At 43.8% G+C, this 16,192-nt stretch overlaps 1 protein-coding gene across 4 annotated transcripts in view; it reads right to left on the reverse strand.

Annotated features, from left to right (window-relative positions):
- INPP4A (inositol polyphosphate-4-phosphatase type I A) overlaps positions 1–12,214 on the reverse strand; it is a 131,626-nt gene extending 119,412 nt beyond the window's left edge. For all 4 annotated transcript variants that reach the window (XM_066619326.1, XM_066619324.1, XM_066619325.1 and 1 more), the window contains exon 1: positions 12,127–12,214. The gene's annotated coding sequence lies outside the window, so the exon portion shown is untranslated. The remainder of the gene's footprint in view (positions 1–12,126) is intronic.
- Between the last annotated feature and the right edge of the window lie 3,978 nt (positions 12,215–16,192).

Raw genomic sequence — 16,192 nt, forward strand, 5'->3', positions numbered from 1 at the left:
CCTCCCTGATACTTGTTCCCCCACAACAGGTATTCAGAGGAACCTATTGAATCTTAACCTACAAGGTTTCATACAATCATCATGACCAATAGCCACTGACAGATCTGCTCCTCATGAATTTGTCTGATTCCCTTTTAAAGTCATCTAAACCAGAGACCATCCGTCACTGCATTTTGTGGCAGCCAATTTCATGCTGGTTATGTCTTACGTGACTAAGTATTTTGTCTTGCTCTTTTGAACCTATTCCCAGTTTCACACGCCACCCAATCCTAACCTGCCCTGGAGCAGGCAGGCCTGCTCCTCATCCAGAAAAGGGTTGGGGCCAAAAACAGCTCAGACCGGGGCATCCCCTTACCCAATGTCACGCTGCAGCAGCCTCAATGGGGTTACTCAGAGCTTCACCACGGTGGTGCAGATTCGAGCAGCCCGGAGCTGCTCCAGGCTGCCCGGGACCAAGGTTAGGATCCTTGCGCCGAATCCCGACCCTGCTCCCTGTCTCCCACTCACCCACTGCCTGTCCACAGGCCTGCCCACTCTGCCCGCACCCTGAAACACCTCCTCCCCATCCCCCAGATCTCCATGCCGGCTTGACTCACCCAGCACAGGCTTACCTCATCCACTGGCCCAGTGAGGCTTGGGCTGGTGTCCACAGGCCAGTGCATGAATGTGAACCAACCACCCTCCTCAGATGATGGCGCAAAAGTGCTTTACGGCACTTTTGTGACACTCTTCGACTGGCACAAGTGACTTGCACCGGCCAAGGGCACCCTCTGGTTTGCACCCTAAGATTGCAAGAGAAGAATATCCACACCAAACACAATGCTATACACCTCCTTCATGCCTCGTCATTCCTTTGTCATCTTTTTTCTAAACTCAAGAGTTAAAAAAATTTTAGCTTCTTCACTAGGAAACATGCTTCAACCCCTGGATCATTTTCATTGCTCTTTTTGCACCTTTTCCAGCTCTACAATATCGTTTTAGAGATGGAATGACCAGAATTGTACACAGTGTTCCAAGCGTGGCCACACCACAGATTTATAAAAAGGCATTACAGAACTCGCTGTTTTATTTTTAATCCCTTTCCTACAGTGCAACCCCATATAAACTGGTTACTCAGAAAGGTCTTAACTGGGTCTTAACTCCCAGGAATGTGTGCATTGTATCTGCAGCCTTCTTAATCCGTAGTAAAGAACTTTTTTTTCACCACTGCTGCACACTATGTCAGTGTTTTCAATGAGCATCACAACTCCAAGATCTTTTAGCCATCACTAGTTCAGACTATTTCTTGCCCCAATGTGCTCAATTTACTTTACATACAGTGAACCTTATTTATCATTCTGCTGCCCAGTCATTCAGTTTGGGGAGATTCATTTAGAGTTCCTCAATGACTGCTTGGATTTTCAACCTCCTAAATAATATGCCGTTTGCAAACTTGGATACTTCACTGCTCACCTCTGCTATCAAAACATTTAAGAACAAGTTAAACAGCACCAGTCCCAGTACAGATCCTTGCTGCCTACCATAAAAACAATCAATTTTACCATGATTTCCTGTTGTTTAACATGTTACTAATCCATAAAGGAACTCAGGGCGCAATCCTAACCCCTTATGTCATTGCTTTCCAACACTGACATAAGGGCAATGCAGCTCTGAGGTAAGGGAACAAACATTCCCTTACTTTGAGAAGGCCACTGTGAGTGACACCCATCTGTAGGATGCAGCACATTGGCACCGCTATGCCAGTGCCGGAAAGCAGTGACATAAGGGGTTAGGATTGTGGCCTCATTCTATGACTACTAAGTTTACTCAAGAGCCTTTGCTGAGGGATTCTGTCAAGAGCCCAAGTATATAACAAAACCAACAAAGAATCCTGCAGCATCTAAAAGGCTAACTATTTCAGAATAGCTTTTATAAACTGTAGTCCACTTCATCAAATGCAGGTACAATCAGCTCTCACTTACCCAAGAGAGGCAGAATTGCTACCTACCTCTTGTTATCTGTACCTCGTTATCTGCGATGCAGAGACCTTCCAGAGGCTTCAGGGACCTTTGGAATGGCACCTGCAACCAGCGCAGACCCTTTAAAAATGGCTGATGGAAGCTTCCACCGGCCATTTTAAAGGGGTCCCACAGGCCACAGGCACAATTCTAAATGTCCCTGCAGCCTCCAGAATGTCTCTGCAGCATTCAGAGATCTTTTGGCACTTCCTGCTGCGCTCTGCTGGCTTCCTGAGGGTATCTGCTGGATTTGTCTAATGGTAGGGAAGGTATCCCTTCCCCCATAGAGTATCCCTTGCACCTAACCCCATTGATCCCATCGGATCAATGGTTTGTCACTGGCAAATTTATTATCCACTAGGGTTTCTGGGAACCTACTCCTAACAGAGAACGAGAACTGACTGTATATAATGTCTGCTTGATCACCTTTATCTACATGCCTGCTGACACCCTAAAATAACTTTAAAAGCTTGGTAAAAGACGAGTTCCCTTTGCAGAAGCCATTCCGATTCTCTCCTCAGTGTACACTGGTCACTTTTCAAAACCACGAAAGGTAGCCACTTGTAACGACAAGTTGAGAATTGTTGTTAGAAGATCATGGGCTGTCTAATCCACTGCAACTCCCCACACAGTGATGTGTGGCTCCACAGTGGCTCCAACGTGACACCAGCTGTATTCTGCTGGCAATTTTGGCCTCCAGACGTTTCCTCCCAGTGATATGCTGGTGCAAGTCCGCAGAGGCCCATGAAAGAGGACTGAGTCCTGGAAGGGGGTTTGGATTTGGCAGACACCACTGCTGGAAAGACACCACTGCCTGCCCCCTTCCCGGTCCCAATTCACCCTCCTCCCAGCCCCCATTACCGTGCCCCATTCCACCATCAGAACACTCATTCAGGCACTGCACGGCATTTATAGCACTGGGACCTAAGTTCTTGGATTTGAGTCTTTTAAGCATTCCCAGGCATTTGCCATCCAGCCTCAGCGACTTTAATTTGTCAGCCCTAGAATTGCATCTCATCCCTTCTATTCAATTTACTTCTTCAGATGCTTCCTAAAGGGCAAAAAAAAAGTGGTCCAAAATCTTCCACAGAGATCATGTCAAGAATTCATTCAGCTTCTCTGCAATCTCCCTGTCCTCTCCCTGTATGTAACCGTTACAAACAGAAAAGGTCCAACCACCTCTCTGGCAAGTTTCCTGCTTCTGGTGATTTTCTTCCTATGTCTTCTTTAGGGCTGGCCTCACTCTGTTTTGGTGCCCCAGTTTAAAAGGCAAATATGCTCTCCCTCTTGACTTCTTTTCCAGCCTCTTTAAGGTTCAGGTGAGAAGTGAATCCAAGAAAGTTCCCTGTATACGGATTGCATACAGCCTACTGGAGCAGTTGTTCCAGACCTTATTTCAATATCTGATAGTACTATGGCAATAGAGACCCCCAACTCAATTCCACATAATCTGAGGTGGTTTTCCCATGTAATATGTAACAGATTCCTACCCCCCCACCTTATGCAAAAACATCCAGTCATTCTCTGACATTGACTAGCAGTAGACTCAGCACAGACAAAAGGAAGTACTTCTCAACAATACACACAATTAAATTATGAAATTCACTCCCACAAGATGTCAAGATAGCCACTTGCTTAGATGTCTCAATCCTTTTTAAATGTTCCATTTAAAAGTCAAATTCATAAAGTGTATGGCTAGTCATGAGGCCTGCATTAGTTGCCAATTCAGCATGGGAAATTCCTTCAGCCACATTGCCTCTGGGCTCTCTGCCTCTGATTTTTCTTTCCTTCCAAAACCTCTCCCAAGTCCCAAACTGGAAGAGAAAGCAACTCTGGTCTGCAGGGCCCATGTAAAGTTTTAGGGCCTGATCCAGACCAGTTTGCACCAGCTCAGCACTGGCACACAGTGTTGCAAATGTGCCGTACGGCACACCTGCGACACTTACCGCTGAGCCAGTGCTGTCTGGGGGCTGCCCAATGTACAAAGGGTGCAGAGGCAGCCATTTTGGCACCGCTGCAGCCCTGGGCACTGGGCAGATCAGGGTGGCCTGCCCATCTCTAAACCTTTAATCTTCCAGTAGCAGACTCTGGAGAGAACAGAAAACAGGCAACTTTCATGCCCTGCTTGCAGTGGCATAGCTAAGGGGGTGCAGGGGGTAGCAGTTCCACCGGGCATCAAGCTTTAGGGGGACAACAAGCTGAGCTTGACACTAGTGACCAAAATTGTGAAAATCTTGATATATATGATTAATACCATCATGTTATATATCATTGGAAAGGTAATTTAATGTAGAATGCAATGAAACAAACCCCATTGGAATATCTGTAATCTATCAAAAGGGATGGCTAATTATTCAGAAAATGAAAACACAATTGCCTTATAGAACAAAAAGTGGATTTTCTTAACTCAGAACTGACCTATGAGAATGATTGTTGTTCAGGAGGTGCCCCTCTTATATTTAGCAAGAGAAGAATAACCATCCCTCTTCACCCCAACACAGTGTCTCAAACCTACCAGGGGCACACTTTTTATTTATTTACTTAATTAATTTGATTTTGTCTGGGGGGAGGCTATAAATCTTCTTTGACCTCAGGTAGCAGATAGATGCCTTTTCACTTTTGAAAAAGCCCAGGCGTGACGTCACTTCCGGTTGCAACGTCACTTCCGGGGCAACATTTTGAGCTTGGCACCAGGCTACATGATCATTAGCTACGCCACTGCCTGCCTGTACACTTTTCAAAGGCATCTAGCTGGCCACTACCAGAAAAATAGTTCCGTATTAGATGGAACTTGATCTGAACCGCAAGATCGTTCTTACACTTTTGTCAAATATCCATTTCCGTTTCAGGCATAATTCAATTTAAAAATCAACCCAATAAGGATTATGCAAGTTTAGACCAGCTCCAAAACACAGATAATCTCCTCCAGCTTTTATTTTCCTTGTGGCATGAGTGAAGTTATTTAGCTTCAGCCACTTTACTTTTTTGTACTAAATTTGGAAACAAAATGAACCTGGAAGAGCATGCATGACAAACTAGGTTTTGGAAAGTTTCTGATTTGCTCTTTGAAAATGATGTTTTAAATAAACCAAGAAAACTTTTCTCTTAAGTCATGCATGATGCAGTATTTTCCAAGTAAAATGGAAATTTTAGTCTCGGTTTATCCAAAAGTTACATTTTAATCATATCACTTACTGTTCTTATGTTCAGAGCAGTAAATACAAACAATTAATCCATCAGTTACTTTTGAAGTGGTAATCAAAAGTTCTGCATTACTTCTGCATGGAGTAGTCTGATGGCTTGACTGAACAAGAAAAAAAGTCCATAATGTTCATTCATTCTATGAATGATATAATACATTGAAGCACAATACTGTAATAGCAGCAGAGTTTAGCAAGATGTTGGCAGCACTGCCCCATACATTCCTCAAGCAAACATTACACATTCTATTCTACCACATCAGAATATGAACTAATAGCCCCATTTCCAATATCTGCCAAATGGACAGGAAATTCAATGGTTTGTTGAAATGGGATTGGTGGTGGTGGCTGAAGTTGAAAAAATTACAGGGTCTACCTACACTTAGCATTATCAGCACTGGAGAGATTTTGGAAGGGCCACAGCTTAGTGACAGAACATTCACATTTACACACAGAAGGTCCCTGGTTTGATCCCTAGCAACTCCAGGTGAAGCTGAGAAACACCAATCCTGGGGGTGTAGAGAACACTGAGCTATTGGAACCAATAATCTAATACAGTGGTACTCAAACTTTTTGCACTGGGACCCACTTTTTTAGAATGAGAATCTGTCAGGACCCACCAGAAGTGACATCATGATCAGAAGTGACATCATCAAGCAGGAAAATTTTTAACAATCCTAGGCTGTAATCCTACCCACACTTACCCAGGAGTTAGTCCCATTAACTATCATTGTTAAAAGCATATACAGAGTAGCCTGTTAAAAGTACAGGTCTGTAACATTTCCCCAAATGCAGTCACATTCCATGAGTAGCATCAAGTCTAATAAAAATAAAATATTGAAAAGAATGGGGACCTACCTCAAATTGGCTTGCGACCCACCTAGTGGGTCCTGACCCACAGTTTGAGAAAGACTGGTCTAATATAATACTGTAAGGCAGCTTCCTACATAACCATTTTACTTAGGAAGTGCCAAACTTCTGAATACCATATAAAATGATTAAAATAGCAGTGGGGCCTTGCTAATGGACATAACATGGAAGGGCCTGAGGAATAATAAGAGATGGAGATAATACTAGATCTACTGCCAACACTGCAAGAAAATTAGAAGATGGATCAAACCCCAGAACTGTGTGGTCTTGCTTTCAGTAATCCATCCATGGAGGTAATCAATAAAGTAATTAAAATTTTACATCTTGCAGCCAAGCAGTATCTATAAACATACCTCATGTCTTACATAAGAATCTTTCCAAATTTTCAGGAAGCCATTAAATAGATTCCTTCTCTATCCACAATGGATTGATTATGCTTCTCTGAATCTCTCTCGATTACAAACAGTTCCAAGCTACCAGAGCTAGTGATTCCAAGAAGATTCACTGCTAAACAAAGATATCTGTCATCATTTTCCAGTCAACACCTATTAGAAAGATCAGGCAATACTACAAGCAGATGTCAGCATCTCCGACTCTACTCAGATAACTGCAGTCACAAAGTTCACACATTTGAGCTTTTAGCATCCAGCTCATAATAGCTTGTTCTCAAACAACATCAGTAAAAATTTCAGTATCAATGCCGTTTGGGAGCAAAACCTTACATGAAATATCAGGGAGGGGCCACAGTTCAGAGGCAGAGCACAGGTTTTGCACGGAAAAGGTCCTAGGTTCAATCTCTACAACTGCAGGTTAAAAAATGACTGTCTGAAACCTTAAGAACATAAGAACATCACCACTGGATCAGGCCATAGGTCCATCTAGTCCAGCTTCCTGTATCTCACAGCAGCCCACCAAATGCCCCAGGGAGCACACCAGATAACAAGAGACCTCATCCTGGTACCCTCCCTTGCACTGGCATTCTGCATTTCTAAAATCAGGAGGTTGCACATACACATCATGGCTTGTAACCTATAATGGATTTTTCCTCCAGAAACTTGTCCAATCCCCTTTGAAAGGCATCCAGGCCAGGTGCCATCACCACATCCTGTGGCAAGGAGTTCCACAGACCAACCACATGCTGAGTAAAGACATATTTTCTTTTGTCTGTCCTAACTCTCCCAACACTCAATTTTAGAGGATGTCCCCTGGTTCTGGTGTTATGTGAGAGCATAAGGAGTATCTCTCTATTCACTTTATCCTTCCCATGCATAATTTTGTATGTCCCGATCATGTCCCCCCTCAGGCATCCCTTTTCTAGCCTGAAGAGGCCATAGCCTTTCCTCATAAGGAAGGTGCCCCAGCCCAGCAATCATCTTAGTTGCCCTCTTTTCCACCTTTTCCATTTCCACTATATCCTTTTTGAGATGTGGCGATCAGAACTGGACGCAACACTCAGGTGTGGCCTTACCATCAATTTGTACAACAGCATTATAATATTAGCTGTTTTGTTCTCAATACCTTTTCTAATGATCCCAAGCATAGAATTGGCCTTCTTCACTGCCGCCGCACATTGGGTCGACACTTTCATCAACCTGTCCACCACCACCCCAAGATCTTGCTCCTGATCTGTCACAGACAGCTCAGAACCCATTAGCCTATATGTGAAGTTTTGATTTTTTGCCCCAATGTGCATGACTTTACACTTACTGACATTGAAACGCATCTGCCATTTTGCTGCCCATTCTGCCAGTTTGGAGAGATCCTTCTGGAGCTTCTCACAATCACTTCTGGTCTTCACCACTCGGAAAAGTTTGGTGTCGTCTGCAAACTTAGCCACCTCACTGCTCAACCCTGTCTCCAGGTCATTTATGAAGAGGTTGAAGAGCATTGGTCCCAGGACAGATCCTTGGGGCACACCGCTTTTCACCTCTCTCCATTGTGAAAATTGCCCATTGATACCCACTCTCTGTTTCCTGGTCTTCAACCAGGTTTACCTATCAAATATCTACCTTGGAAACCTTGGAAAGCAACTCCCCATCTATATTGATGATACTGAGCTAGAGGCATCCTATCTCCCTTCCCGGTCTTGATCCAACAATATGGATCAATGTGAACTTGCGCCAGCTATGGCATGGGTCCAAGTTGGCCCACTGCGCAGGCTGGGGCTTACCCCGGGACAAGGGGACAAATGTTCCTTTGCCCCCGAGAACACTTTTCACCTGCTAAACTTCCCTGTGGGATGCCCATGCTGACATGGCATCAGTGTGGGAAAGTTTAGGTAGTATTAGGCTATAACACTCACTCAGGATGCAGTCTGGTCTCACACCTAACATTAAATGGATGCAAATAATATGCTAAACTAATATGTATTCTGCTTCCTTTTGAATGTATGTTTACACTTAAAACTGTTGTATTCCTTTCCAGAAGCCTATTTCTTGCAACAATAGCTGCATTTGATTATAATCCACTGAAAAAATATCACTGTATTTTTACTTGTTTTGTTATTTACTTGTTTTGTTATCCGTCATAGCTCTACTTTACTACATTTGTAAAGACGCATTTAGGCCCAAATCCTAACCAACTTTCCAGCACTGGCACAACTGTGCCAATGGGACGTGTGCTGAATCCTGCGGTTGGCTGGCAGTCACAGAACCCCCTGAAAGTAAGGGAATGTTTGTTCTCTTACTTCGGAGCTGCACAGCCATTATGCCAGTGCTGGAAAGTGGGTTAGGATTGCGCCCTTAGCGAATTTGCAAGCATAAAATAACTGAAAAATGGCCAGCAAGTGAAACTCAAACACAGCCAATCTCAGTTCAGGAATGGAATACCAACTGATGACTTTATGTTGCATCTGATGACGTGGACTGTTGTCTATGAAAGCTTATCCTACGACAAATTTGATAGCCTGTAATGTCAAAAACGTCAGAGTCTTGCAGCAGTTAGCTAGCTGTTATTGGAAAGTTTGACCTTGATCCAATCCAGCAAAGTAATTCATACATTCTTGCTTGTGCAGAACAGCCACTATAAACTGAACACTTCAGACTTCAACTGAGGCAGTTCACATGCTTAGCTGAGAAACACTGAGTGATGAAACAGAATTATTTACAAGCATGTGTGAGTCAGCCCCAAAAGTGTTCTCTCTCTCTCTCTGTGTGTGTGTGTGTGTGTGTGTGTGTGTGTGTGTGTGTGTGTGTGTGTGTGTGTGTGTACATCCCTGTAAAATATACACTGCCTGTCTGTCATGGGAACAAGTCACATTTTTACATGCATGATAACAACACATGAAGAAGCCCTACACCAAATCAAGATTAAAGGATATAGATGGAAGGCTTGAACTAGAGACCCAGTCCATTCTCAGTAGGTCCATATTTCCATCCATGGGAAATATGCATTAAGATAGGTAAAGGTTATTTGGCATCCCATTTTTTAAACTTTCCAACCCTATCATTCACAAATGGATATTATTATTATTATTATTTATATACAATTTTTCAACAAAAGTGTTCACTAAGCGGTTTACAGAGGAAATCAAATGACTCAAGGCCCAATCCTATCCAACTTTCCAGCACCGGTGCAGCCCCAAGGTAAGGGAACAAATGTTCCCATGCCTTGAGGAGGCCTCTGGGACTGTCCCTCCACCACAGGATGCAGTGCATGCTCCATTGGCACAGCTGCACCAGCCCTGGAAAACTGAATAGGATTGGGCCCTCAATGACTCCCTATCACAAAAGGGCTCACAATCTAAAAGTTCAAAGCATTGTGCATTAACATAAATGGCCATATGAAGCTGTCACTTGCTGAACCAAACCATTAGTCTATTGAGCTCTGTATTGTCTGCACTGACTGCCAGAAGTCCTGCCCAGAAGTGACCTTACCTGGAGATTGAATGGGGGACTGTCCGTATGCAAAGCAATGAACTGCAGCCTTTCTCCACTTTAACCCAATAATTTAAATCAACTGAACACTTGCAAGCAATTTCAGGACTACAATGAAACTGGATGATGCATTTGTGCATTTTGTTTAAAGAGGAAAGAATTCCAGTATAGGTCCAGCCTATTTATACACGGATTTTTTATACACGGATTTGACTAAACACAAATGGCCCCTGCAAATGAGAAGGAATATGCTGATCCCTGGAGAAGGGGAAAAATGCATCCCTTTAAAATCAGTTTAAAAAACTGAACAGTCCTTTAACAATAGGCTCCTTAATGAGAGAGAGGGCAGCAGGCTGACAATCCATCAATCCTTCTCTCTCCAACAGATCCCTCCCTTCCCCCTGAGCACTTGAAAGAAAGGTGATCACTTTGCATTGGTGAAGGGAGGGGCTGAAGAAAGCCTTTGTAAGCGCTTGGAGGATGACTGATAGATGGATTGTCTTCTTAAAGACTCTTATCTTACATCACAAAGGTCAGCAAGGCTGTTTTTAAATCACCAGAGCAAAGAAACTTTGTTTTTTAAATGGATTTGCTGTAGTTCGTTCTTTTGCCATCCAAGTGAGTGCTTGGAACAGACAACCCATGAGAATAATGAGGCTCACCCTGTATTTCTTGCTCCTCCAACAAGAACATGCAACATGGCAGAATGATAGCAAGGAGCTACAAAGCCAGCACACACTACAAGCAAACACATTCATCACACTGTGCACATATGACAACAAGCAACAGCCAATTCCAGTCCATATACTGGTAAAATTTGTTTCAGGAGTATGTTTATTTTTAAACGCATGTTTTTTTTTAAGTAGGGCATAAAGAAGCCTTGAAGTAAATCATGATTAAAGGATAAGGATGGCAGGTTTGGACTTCAGATACTCAAGACTGTCATCATAAACACAACTGATTTCAGTGGGATTTATTTCCAAGTAAACGTACTTAGAATTTGAGTGAGAGATTTAAATCATCAACTCAGCCATGATGCTCTCGGCCTACAGCTGTTGTGACAATAAAGAATTAGGGAGGACTTTTTAGCATACAAAGCAAGTCAAAATTATGAACAAAGTCCAACATGAAATCAAAACAGTCATTGTGCTGCTGTAGGATGCTTTCATCAAGAGTGTGTTTACATTAATTTTCAAGCTCAGGCTTATACTTTATTAATTAGCAAGCCATTTACATGCATTTTCTGTCATAAATAAGAGTTCTTATTTCTCTTGGAGGACAATGTTTCTAGAACAGCCACAAGTCCATGTTTCAGTAGAAGACCAAACACATCAGGCCTGATCTTCAAGAGTTTTCACACAACATATATTCTGATATTTATTTATTTATCCATCAGACCCTTATGATTCCTTGGTGAAGCATCACGGCCTGTTCAAAATGGATGTACCCTGTAAACATCCTACAATCAAATACATAGGATTAAGTCCAAATTCGTATACTGTGTGTATAAAGCACTGGGAATTTTGAATATTTATACCCACATCACATGCATGCTGTTTGCTGAAATGATTTTTAGGTTTACGAAAATCATGGATAGGTAAAGCAAAGCCCTATGTGGGGCCAAGAAGGCCTGTGCGCCTCAATCCCAGCAGGAAGACCTAAGGATCTGCAATCCCAAGTCACAAGCCGAAGAGGATTCTTTCCCCTGCCAACAGATGCCCTCAAGTTTCTGCATCAGACCAGACCAGCGCCCAAACAACAACATCACCAACAGGAGGGAAAAAAATGCATCAGCCTCCATCCTACTAGGGCTGTCTTGGTGACTGGGCAATCAAGATGTCCCTAAGAAGGCGGCATCTGCGTTGACAGCAAGTGCCAGCAGCACCAGATTTGGTCCAAGTGTTCTTACAGAGACAGGCAAAGCAAATAAAGCCACCCTGACCGGAGGGAATAGAAGGGCTCGCCTGCCTGCCTGCTCTGGTGCTTCCCCCCCCCCCCCGACAGTTCCTTGCAAAACAAGAGCAGAGTCCCCTGAGCCAGGGGTGGGGTGCGCTTCCCATCACCTTGCTCGGACTGCGTCTAGGTTTGCTGCAGAGATGTGATCCTCTCCCCCACTTACCCACCCATATTTGCAAGCAGTGACTGGTGAGGAGCCGCCGGTTTGCAAACCACCAGCCCTCTTACCTCGCGGGCTGCTGCCTGGGGCTCAAGGTGAGCCTCCGCTTCTTTTCACCAGGTCTTCCCCAGCATGGTGAGCGGGATCGGACCCCCCTGTGGTGTGGGGAGTCACAGGGCAGCTTCTGCTGCTGCAGCAACCCCGGCACCGAACGCGCAGACACTCCGCCAGCTATGACGCCACAAACCAGCCCCGGCTCCTCCTCCGCTCCAGCTCTGCAAGCGCCCGACCCCCTGCAGGACAAGGGCTGCCGGTGCAGCTCTCGGGCGGGCAGCATCTTCTAGCAAGGAAGCCTCGGCTGCGCACCTTGGCATGGATCCCTTCCACCAACGGCAAGCTTGGGGGGCTCCCACAACAACTGCCCCTTTCCCTTCCCCCTCCTTTTCCTCTCGTCTGCCCCATGAAGGGATCTGCAGGATGCAAAGTTTCCTGTTGGATATTTTGTTTCTCTCCAGAACATCAGAAGAGCTGCGCTGGATCAGGCCAAAAGCCCATCTAGTCCAACTTCCTGCGTCTCCTAGTAGCCCATCAGATGCCTCAGTGGCCCACCAGATGCCACAAGACCACAAGAGACCTGCCTCTTGGTGCCACTCCCTTGCACCTGCCATTCTGAGGTACCCTAGAATTTACCCTGTGGTATAGGTACCCAATGGTATTTACTCATACCCATCATGGCTTGTAACCTGTGATGGACTTTTCCTCTGGAAATCTGTCCAATCCCCTTTTAAAAACCACCTAGGCCAGACTGCATCACCAGATCCTGTGGCAAGGAGTTCCACAGACTAATTACCGTTTACTGATTACATCCCAGAACTGAGTCCCCTGCCAGTAAGCCCTGAGCCCTGCCACTTTCTTTTTGCAAAGCGCCCTGTGGAAAAACATACATGTATATAAATAACGTATTTGTGTGTGTGTGTGTGTGTGTGTGTGTCTGTGTGTGTGTGTGTTGTATGTATATAATTGTATATTTGTATATATAATTATATGTATATAATTCCACATATATAAATATATGTGGAAATAACATACATGTATATAAATAAAAGCCCCGCTGGATCAGGCCAAAGTTTCCAGCTTCCAGTATCTCACAGTGGCCCACTAGATGCATCAAGGAGCACCCAAGATCACAAGAGATCTGCATCCTGGTGCCCTCCCTTGTATCTGGCATTCTGAGGTAGCCCACTTCTAAAACCAGGAGGTTGCAGTCAGGTTGAAACCTAGCCCTTCTTTGGATTATAGATTTTCCTTGGGATGAAGTAAGGTCACCATCCAAGGAACAATAGTGTTAAGACCCATTTCTGAGTAAACATGCATGGAGTGGGCTTGCACAATTAATTGTTCTTAGCCAAAGGGGATCGCAAGACAATCAAGAGCTGAATCTTCTGCGTATCTTTCTAATTTTTCAGTGTGTGTTACTGAGTGCCAAATGTACAAAAGGTTCCATAATAATCTGAAGTTGGAACAATTCATCCTTGATTACTGAATTATGCACAGAAGCAGGCAAGCATCACCACCTCAATCTCATTAAATGTATTTCAAAAATTGCCTGTGCCACTATGAATGTGCCAATGTACTAGGATCATCTGTTAAGGCACCAGCCCAATTGCTCCTACCTGCTGAGGTCAGGCGGTGGTGACTAGCCAATGGGCCGTTGCTGTGATGGCACCCTGACTACAGGATTCCCTCCCTAGTTCTATACATAGGTGCAACACCTTTAACTCCCTTGGGTTGTTGTTTGCTACTGCATTTGTGCTATTTTGGCTTTCTGGTTTTAGTTATGTGCCTGTTTTATTGCAATATGTTTTCATTTCCCACCTTCTAACAATTTTGTACTGTGGGGTGCACGTGTAATAAAAAATAAACAACACTTTTCTCTTACCATCATTGCAGGAATCTTCATAAGCTTCAAATCACTACAAATTTATTTTTATATCCATTAAGGCAGGGGTGGTATCAGGTAGCAGAGCCCAGGTAGAGCAGTGGCCAGGAGGCCATGGCCATCAGAAGACCCATGAGCTATGCCAACCAATGAACATTTACTATATACTCTCCAATGTACTACAGGGGGAGGAGGCGAATTGCATACAGCAGGGCCTTGCCACAGGACCCCACCAACTTGCCACCAGTACCAACCTCCAGCACTGACCAAACTATAATTCTGGAAGGACTTCTGAACAAACATGTTTATAACAGGCTATCCAGATGTGCTCTATGTAGTATTGTGAAATGCCTTTTTTAAAAAATGAAATGCCCGTCTGCAGCTTGCACCATAAACCATCTTTGTTTGCACTCCACTTTCGGATTTCACACAAACTCTGTACCTTATACAATTCTCACACCATGAAAATAATCCTACTCCATGATATCTTCCCCCAGCCCTTTTCTCATAGTGATTGTGACTTTTACAACAGATACCTTACCAATTTCCTGGGCTAACTTCTTTTAGAAGAAGTTACAATCCTGGAGTCTGGTTATTTCTGAGTCTCCTCTCAAGGATCTCACCCCTACCAACCCTCCAGTCACATTCTTCTGCTTTGCTGCTTCTGTGGTTGATTACAGTCAGCTGAACTGCACACAGTAACATCCCTGAGCCAGCAACTTTGCGACCCAAAAAAAAAATTCACGTATTAGAAATAAGTGAAGATTTGTTGCAAGAAGATAAGGGAAAAAAACAAAGATGAAATGCAACAAGAATGCTGATGTGGTCAGCATTTCCCCTTAATTAAAATTACTCTAATTTAAAAAAATTCAATGCACACACAACCTAAAGGCCATAAAATTAATTGGCCTGAGAAACAGACACTAAACTCCAAATGAAAATACAGCACAAAATACGCAGCACCATCAATATTGACTTGCAGTTAGCTATTCACTTGGGGCCCAATCCTATCCAAATTTCCAGTGCAGGTGCAACTGTAGCACTTGGGCATGCACTGCATCCTGCATGGGGGGGGGGCAGTCACAGAGGCCTCCTCAAGGTATAGAAACATTTGTTCCCTTACCTCAGGGCTGCCTTGCTGCTGCACCAGTACTGGCACATAAGAACAGCCCCACTGGATCAGGCCATAGGCCCATCTAGTCCAGCTTCCTGTATCTCACAGCGGCCCACCAAATGCCTGAGGGAGCACACCAGATAACAGGAGACCTGCATCTTGGTGCCCTCCCTTGCATCTGACATAGCCCTTTTCTAAAGTTGGATAGGATTGAGCCCTTGGACTGTTAGCCACTCTGCTAGGTGCAGGCAGGTTGATGAACTGGCAACATTGTGTACACCAAGCCCTCTACCTATATACTATTTCTACACAGTCTTCAAACATTTGTAACTTATTAGGATGGTCTTAGTAGTTTGAATTTACAATCACCTCTCTAAACAGACCTGAAATGAAAATAAGTTCATAGACCTGACAGAACTAAAGACCCCCTTGCCCCCACAGATACTAATGTGAAGAGACAAATTTAAGGAAGTAGAAGGGAAGAGCTTATATTTTAATAGGTATTTTTGTTGCTGTTTTTGAGTACATAAGTGGACACTGGTGGATTGAGGTTTCCTTCATTTTTACTTGTGTTGTTTTTCAAGGCAAGAGTGGCAGCCCAATCCTATTCATGTCTACTCAGAAGTAAGTTTCATTAAGTCAATGGGGCTTACTCCCAGGACAGTGTGGATAGGATTGGGCTGTTAGTTGTCTTTGATTACAGCCTGTATGCTAAATCATTTGTTAGCATCCTCTTTCAGACACTAAATACCTGATTACTCCAGAGATATGCCTTTAGTTCTATAATGCTCTCTTTAAAAATATTAATGATTACATCATTACCCAAGATAGTTCCATGAACAATACTTCCAATTTCTTCATTAAAAGTTAATACTTACAGTTAAAGCACATCTTAAACTGAACTGCATCATGACATGCATGTTTATTCAAAAGTAAGTCTCCCTGAGTTCATTGGAGCTTACTCCCAAGTCAGTGGAAGTAGAATTGCAGCCTTACAAAGCAATCCTACACACATTGTCACAGAAGTGTACAACATTTACATCCAAATTATGTGAGTTCTCTGATCACATTTTCTAGCCAG

Source organism: Tiliqua scincoides, chromosome 3, assembly GCF_035046505.1.
Source record: "Tiliqua scincoides isolate rTilSci1 chromosome 3, rTilSci1.hap2, whole genome shotgun sequence".
NCBI lineage: Eukaryota > Metazoa > Chordata > Lepidosauria > Squamata > Scincidae > Tiliqua > Tiliqua scincoides.